Source organism: Triticum urartu, chromosome 3 (assembly GCF_003073215.2).
Source record: "Triticum urartu cultivar G1812 chromosome 3, Tu2.1, whole genome shotgun sequence".
NCBI classification, from domain to species: Eukaryota; Viridiplantae; Streptophyta; class Magnoliopsida; order Poales; family Poaceae; genus Triticum; species Triticum urartu.
This window is the reverse complement of record NC_053024.1, coordinates 728,434,993-728,443,206: the sequence shown is the minus strand read 5'-3', so window position 1 is coordinate 728,443,206 and position 8,214 is coordinate 728,434,993.

Genomic DNA, 8,214 nt, shown 5'->3' with positions numbered 1-8,214 from the left:
GAAGTACCATGCGGATGTTCTCCTAATCCTCACCATCTCCCTCAGCTCCTCCTTTCTGATTCGACTCTGCTACAGCTAGTGCTGCTCCTGCTCCTACAGGTATCGTTACTCGATGACATTTTACTTTACTAGGTCGTATGCATTTTCATTACTATGATTTCACTCGTATGCATTTCCATAACTGATTGTAAATATGATCCTACTTGATAGTGTATCGTAGCTGCCGTTTCATCGAAATCCCTCCAGCTAAATTCAGTTCAAACAAAAAATTAGTTGAAAGCTCTTTTAAGATGCTCGTTAATTAACATCAGCCGTTAATGCCAACCCAATGACTAATATTTCTATTACCACTTAGAAGATTACTACATACTACCAAATTATGCTTAGGTCTAATTTGTACTTTACACTTCTACAATGAAGAAAGCAAGTTGAAGCGCCATAGAGCAGGGAAGTAAATAAGGAATGTTAACAATGCTAATTAATTAGTTTATCTCCATGTCCCATTTTCACAAGCATGGATGGACGATGCATAGAGTTCTATTGTTGGCAGACGCTTTGACAGTTATCCATTGTTTATTTTCAAAGGTTATATAGAAAATGTGATTTTTCCTAACTAGAAATAAGTATGTAACACATATCAAATATGCACCGTAAAGTGAAATGTATGAGCTGATTTTGTCAATCTCCTTATTGGCGTGCACAGTCTCTCAAAGATGCTCGCGGTAAAGTGTGTGTGTATGCGTACATAGGATGGAATGTATGTCAATGTGACCGTTTGTGTTTGTACTTTATGTCAAAACACAAGTGAGTATTGACAATCAAGTTCTCAAGGCATTTGACAAATTCTGTCTCTACTTTATACAACACGTACACATGTATATACAATATCACATACGCATATCTTACATAAAACTAATATTGTAATATTTTGGTAAGTGCATAACCCTGTGATAATAACTAAGCATATTTCTTGTGCAAATCTATTATGTAATATAGGTAAAAAAGCATATATCAATTAATGGATATGTATGTAACGTACGGCATATTTTAAATTGAACAGGCATGCATATTACATACATGTAGAAATTTATATTCCGTTTCCGAGCCATATGTCGGGCTACAATTTTTATATAGCCAGATCTATTTGCCCTTGAGCATGGCAAGCGGGCTTATCTGACTGATTGTTTGACATGTTGATCTTTCTGCATTTTCAGTAACAGGAACTAATAATGGGGCTGCCTGATCTATGGGTAGTATGGGAGGTCGAGTTTCTGCTGCTTTTAAGCTTACTGCTGCAAGTGCTCCTACTCATCTTCACCGAGTGTCGTCGGTTTGTAAAATGGCCCCTTCTGTCTGCGGCGTTGAATGGTGCCCTCTGGCTTTTGTACCAAATGGCTGACTCCATCGCCTTATACGTGCTCGGCCACATGTCCCTGAAAACCAAGGCACCCGAGCAGCAGCAGCTCATGGCGTTCTGGGCATCGCTGCTGTTGGTTCACCTAGGGGGACAGGATAACATCACTGCCTATGCTTTGGAGGACAACGAGCTCTGGCTGCGCCACCTGTTCACTCTGGTCGTGCAGGCCGTGGGGGCTGCATATGTTCTGTACAAGTACGTCGCCGGCAGCAGTGGGGCCTTGCTCACTGCAGCTGTGTTGATGTTTCTTGTGGGTGTTGGCAAGTATCTCGAGAGGATAGTTGCTCTCTACTCCTCCGGCCTTGAAAACATCAGCAAGTTCCTCGACCGCGTTGAGGTACCCAGTAACGCTGGGAACTTGCTGTACCAAGTCCCAGCATGTTTGGATTCTGGGGAAGAAGTTCTGAAGGCAGCTCATGATCTTCTCCATGTCTGCATGGGCCAGTTTGTTGATTTCAAGGTCTGGCCATCGCGGTTCCAGATGGCGGCCTTATCAGTGTATCATGATGGTGCCGATAGTCATGATGCTGCCGAGCGGAGCCTGTTGCTGCCATTGGTCCGGATGCAGCTCTCGTTGATGCGTGACATCATCTACACCAAGGCAGCGGTGATCCACACATGGCATGGACGGGTGTTCCGTGTTGTCTCGACGGGTTTCACATTGGTGGCGTTTTACCTGTTCCATCAGTCTGCTATGGCTGGCTTCGGTTACAACAAGGGTGACATGGTGGTCACCTACATCTTGTTGGCCGGGGCTCTTTTCCTGGAGGTGGCATCCCTGTTGAGGTCAGCCCTGTCAACTTGGACATGCGCCTGGTTACTAGCTGCCGGATGGAACCGGCTCCATAAGGCAGTGGTGTATCTTCGCAGGGGTGTCAGGGCGGCACGAAGATGCTGGAGTTTGCAAGACACAATCGGGCAGCACGACCTGTTCCAAATCCACAGTAACGGTCGCACTGGTGTATTCCGGCTGGATCGCTGGTTGAACAAGCTGCGTTTCCTTGACTCCGTCGTGATACCACATGACGTGGAGGTCCGGCTGCTCCGTCATATATATTTGATGGTGAAAGGGTGCAGGGGAGAGGAACACGTTCTGTGGGGTTACCGTGGTCAGCTCGCACTCCAAGTATGGACCCCCGAGGTGGAGTTCTACAATGATGTCATCAGTGACATTGAATCCATTGGTTTAGATAGCAGCACACTCGACGCTGACAAGGTTGCATTTCATGGCAGCATACTCACCTGGCACTATGCCACTGATGCCTTCCTCCACTTCTTTGATTTATGTATGCTGGACCATGACAGCTTGTCACGTCATCCTAGGCAGGAAGATCTGGGCAGGGTACCACACATGAGAGATTCAATACAGGGCATGGACAACCAAGAGAGGAAAGAGCTAGGGCAGCTCGCGACAGCGATCCGCACATTGTCGAGGTACATGGTTTTCCTGCTCGTGGAGCGGCCTCACTTGCTTCCCAGCCCTGTTCGTCGCATCCAGTACGACAGTTTCTATTTGGCGTACAAGGAGTTTCGAGACATCAAGCAAGGAAAAGAAGTACCCAAAGCCATCTGGCCAGCAGTAAGTCTTGCAACCAGGCTGCTCGACCAGTGGGAGGAAGTTTTTGCAAAATCAGAAGAAGAGCCATGCGAGGAAGGAGGGACGCCGGTGAAGGAGATGCTACAGGTGCTCTTTGGTGTGTGGGTGGAGATGGTGTGCTATGCGGCCACCCACTGCAGCAACGACGCCCATGCCAGGCAACTCGGGAGCGGCACTGAGCTCATCACCGTCGTGTGGCTTCTGATGACCACCTTGTACAATCAAGTCTACCATAATGGTGACGACTTCCAAGCAAAAGTGAAGTACTTCCTCGAAAGACACAACAGGAAGAAACAAGCGCAAGAAGGTGTGCTCTTCTCCAAGGGTAATATGAGGGCGCTCATGTCAAGAAAAGGTAGGGTCAGTCTGCGGGCAATGCTGTTGAAAACAAAGAAGCCAAGTCTGGGGGTACTGATGTCAACTACAGAAATGGGCCGTCTGCCGACTTCACCTTGATTATTTCCCTTGTTCTATCTTCATGTCTTAACCGTGAGCAAGCAAATTGTCTTGTGTTCATGGCCCTTGCAACTCATCAAGCACGTGATCGATGATCATGTATATTTCTTCTGACTGCTTTGTGATTCCTGATGACTTGTGATTAAGGGAGCAAATAACTTCTGTGCTGTTTGTGAATTGTGATTCCTGATGACCACCTTGAAAACTTATAAAGCATTCCCAATGTTATAATTTGTCTTAACTCTTCTCAAGCTTTACAAGCAGTTTGCTCGGTTCTGAGATTGGTCAGCTGTTGTTTAGTTATCTTCGGATACCAATTCACCATCATAAACTCACTGTAAAGAGTGAAATGTATCGAGGACATATACAAAAAAGGCTTAGCCACTGGAAAGGTAAACTGATGTCTTATGGTGTTTGTTGTGTTTGTGTCGAATATTTTGTACTAGTTGGGTTACGCTTGGACTTGGTGTTGTAGTGTGGGTAGGATACTTGTACTATCGGAGTCGGACACGTTGTACCCTTGGCCTCTTATATATGAGGAGGCACCCCACGTTGTGACCCATGACGACTAGATAGCGACAGGCTCGCAAGGGGGTGCTGGCGGCTTGTGCCGGCGCCCGGGTGGCCGGTGTTGCGGTAACTCGGGGAGGAGCGCCCATAGTCAAGCCCCGGGGATGTAGCCATATCGGTGAACCTCGTTAACAAATCTTGGTGTCGTGCCTCGTGTGATTGCTTGGTCCTTGGATGATCAACGGTATGCCTCGGATTTATTCTAACAACACTACCAGAAACTGATATTTTTCTGTGAGCCCAAAACCGACAGGAAAATAGGGCGTACCGACAGGAAAAGTATTTCCTGTCGGCCACCCGTCAGGGATAACCGTCAGGGATAGCTTGACAGGGAAAGTAAACTATGTCTGTCGGTTGACCGACAGGAACTATATTCCTGTCGGGTTTCCTCATTTTCCTGACGGGTTTGGCCCTACAGGGTTATATAGGCGTCAGGTTTGGCAAACCAGGGAAATAGTATATCCCTGTCATACATAACCGCCAGGAAAAATGAAACCCAATGAATAAAAAAATATTAATTGTTTTATACATATTCCATAACTCAGAATATTTAGAACATAGAAACATCACTATCAATTATTTCCATCTACCAGAGATACAAATTCACATGTCTTCGGATACTGTTCCATAGAATTTACATACATGAATCGAAGATCAATGAAAACAGAGGTGCAACATCTAAGAACACACAAGTGCATAAACTAAATATACACAAGAAGAGACCTCATTTTCTATAATCTTTGGTTGCAGCTTAAGTTGCAAGCTTCTCTTCAAGGTTACCCTACAGTGGATATAATTGAACTTGTTAAAATCTGCAACTGTCAACAGTTTGCTGCACAAAGGTAACAAGAAACAGGAACAATACCTATAAGATATAATAAGCATAATCTATTTGGTATCTCAGTTTCTCGCAATAACATTGGCATATATACCCAACTTGTTTTTGTCTCAGCAAAGTTACCCGCTTTTATAGCTTGTAGAAAAATCATGCAACTGACAAAATCCATTTAAATGACAACCTGAGCACATGCTTCTGGATTAGTTTGACATAATTAACAGCTAACTTGCTGAGCACATTAGAGACTTCTTGCAGGAAATCACACTACCAATGTCAATACTCTCAAGTCTATCCATTTCAAATGTTCAAGAAAAATGGGCAGAGTCATCATAATCCCCATAAGAATAAAAAGCCAAAACATTATGCAATTATTCAATAATGTTACAGCATGGGAACTGTACATCATGGTGAGATAATAAAAGACCCCAAAGAAATAGAAAGAGGTTGTGTTCAGACTAAACCAACATAGCAACTACTGGCTCAATAATGTTGATCTCATGACTTGGGCACATTGGACATAGCATGATATATTTTAAATATACAATAGAAAACTTGACTGGCAATTATTCCTGATAAAACTTTCGGGATGATGGTGAAAGAAAAAGTAAAAATACCTTGATTAGAGGCTCTTGCATATCTCATAGATCCCGAATCTTGAATTTTGCTCCTAATAAGAATGAATTGCAAACTACAAAAAGAAGACCTTGATCAGGTTCATGTGCATAGAACAACAAAATATGAAAGGGAATAGTGCCACTTCATTTGGAAGAATCTTATTCAATTTCTTGAAATTGGGTGATACCTCAACCACCTGCTTTAACCTCTATGTTGCACTGATGATGTTCCTTTAATTCTTCTCAAAAATCTAACAAAACGAAAGAGAATGAAATGAGAAGGTACGGACAAACAAGTTAGAGAGCAAACTGTTACTGTACTGGATAGTAAGACAATCAAAAAATCATAAGGAACTAGAATGCAATGTTGGGGATCGTAGCAGAAATTCAAAATTTTCTACGCATCACCAAGATCAATCTATGGACTAATCTAGCAACGAGGGGAAGGAGAGTGCATCTACATACCCTTGTAGATCGCTAAGCGGAAGCGTTCAAGTGAACGGGGTTGATGGATTCGTTCTCGTCGTGATCCAAATCACCAATGATCCTAGTGCCGAACAGACGGCGCCTCCGTGTTCAACACACGTACAGTCCGGTGACGTCTCCTACGCCTTGATCCAGCAAGGGGAGAAGGAGAGGTTGGGAAGACTCCATCCAGCAGCAGCACGACGGCGTGGTGGTGGTGGAGGAGCGTGGTACTCCAGCAGGGCTTCGCCAAGCACCGCAAGAGACGAGGAGGGAGAGGGGTAGGGCTGCGCCAAGAAGGAGATGTTCTCATGTGTATGGCAGCCAAAACCCCACTATATATAGGGGAAAGGGAGGGGCTGCGCCCCCACCTAGGTTTCCACCCCTAGGGGTGGCGGCCAGCCCTAGATCCCATCTAGGGGGGTGGCCAAGGGGGGAGAGAGGGGGGCGCACCACTAGGTGGGCCTTAGGCCCATCTGAGCCTAGGGTTTCCCTCTTTTCCCTTCTCTCTTCGCCTTGGGCCCTGGTGGGGGGCGCACCAGCCCACCTGGGGCTGGTCCCCTCTCACACTTGGCCCACGCAACCCTCTGGGGAAGGTAGCCCCACCTGGTGGACCCCCGGGACCCTCCCGGTGGTCCCGGTACGTTACCGATAGCACCCGAAACTTTTCCGGTGACCAAAACAGGACTTTCCATATATAAATCTTTACCTCCGGACCATTCCGGAACTCCTCGTGACGTCCGGAATCTCATCCGGGACTCCAAACAACATTCGGTAACCACGTATATCTATTCCCTATAACCCTAGTGTCATCGAACCTTAAGTGTGTAGACCCTAAGGGTTCGGGAGTCATGCAGACATGACCGAGACAACTCTCCGGTCAATAACCAACAGCGGGATCTGGATACCCATGTTGGCTTCCACATGCTCCACGATGATCTCATCGGATGAACCACGATGTCGAGGATTCAATCAATCCCGTATTCAATTCCCTTTGTCTAGCGGTACGATACTTGCCCGAGATTCGATCGTCGGTATCCCGATACCTTGTTCAATCTCGTTACCGGCAAGTCTCTTTACTCGTTCCGTAACACATCATCCCGTGATCAACTCCTTGATCACATTGTGCACATTATGATGATGTCCTACCGAGTGGGCCCAGAGATACCTCTCCGTTTACACGGAGTGACAAATCCCAGTCTCGATTCGTGCCAACCCAACAGATACTTTCGGAGATACCTGTAGTGTACCTTTATAGCCAACCAGTTATGTTGTGACATTTGGCACACCCAAAGCACTCCTACGGTATCCGGGAGTTGCACAATCTCATGGTCTAAGGAAATGATACTTGACATTAGAAAAGCTTTAGCATACAAACTACACGATCTTTGTGCTAGGCTTAGGATTGGGTCTTGTCCATCACATCATTCTCCTAATGATGTGATCCCGTTATCAACGACATCCAATGTCCATGGTCAGGAAACTGTAACCATCTATTGATCAACGAGCTAGTCAACTAGAGGCTTACTAGGGACATGGTGTTGTCTATGTATCCACACATGTGTCTGAGTTTCCTATCAATACAATTCTAGCATGGATGATAAACGATTATCATGAACAATGAAATATAATAATAATAACTAATTTATTATTGCCTCTAGGGCATATTTCCAATAGTCTCCCACTTGCACTAGAGTCAATAATCTAGTTCACATCGCCATGTGATTAACACTCACAGGTCACATCGCCATGTGACCAACATCCAAAGAGTTTACTAGACTCAATAATCTAGTTCACATCACTATGTGACTAATACTCAATGAGTTCCTGGTTTGATCATGCTATGCTTGTGAGAGAGGTTGTAGTCAACGGGTCTTGCCATATTTAGATCCCTATGTATTTCGCAAAACTTTATATCGTAGATGCTGCTACCACGTTCCACTTGGAGCTATTCCAAATTATTGCTCCATTATACGTATCCGGTATCTCTACTCAGAGCTATCCGGATAGGTGTTAAGCTTGCATCGATGTAACTATTTACGTCGAACTCTTTATCACCTCCATAACTGAGAAACATTTCCTTATTCCTCTAGGGACAATTTTGACCGCTATCTGGTGATCCAGTCCTAGATCACCTTTGTACCCTCTTGCCAGACATGTGGCAAGGCACACATCAGGTGCGGTACTCAGCATGGCATACCGTATAGAGCCTATGACAAGAGCATAGGGGACGACCTTCGTCCTTCCTCTTTCTTCT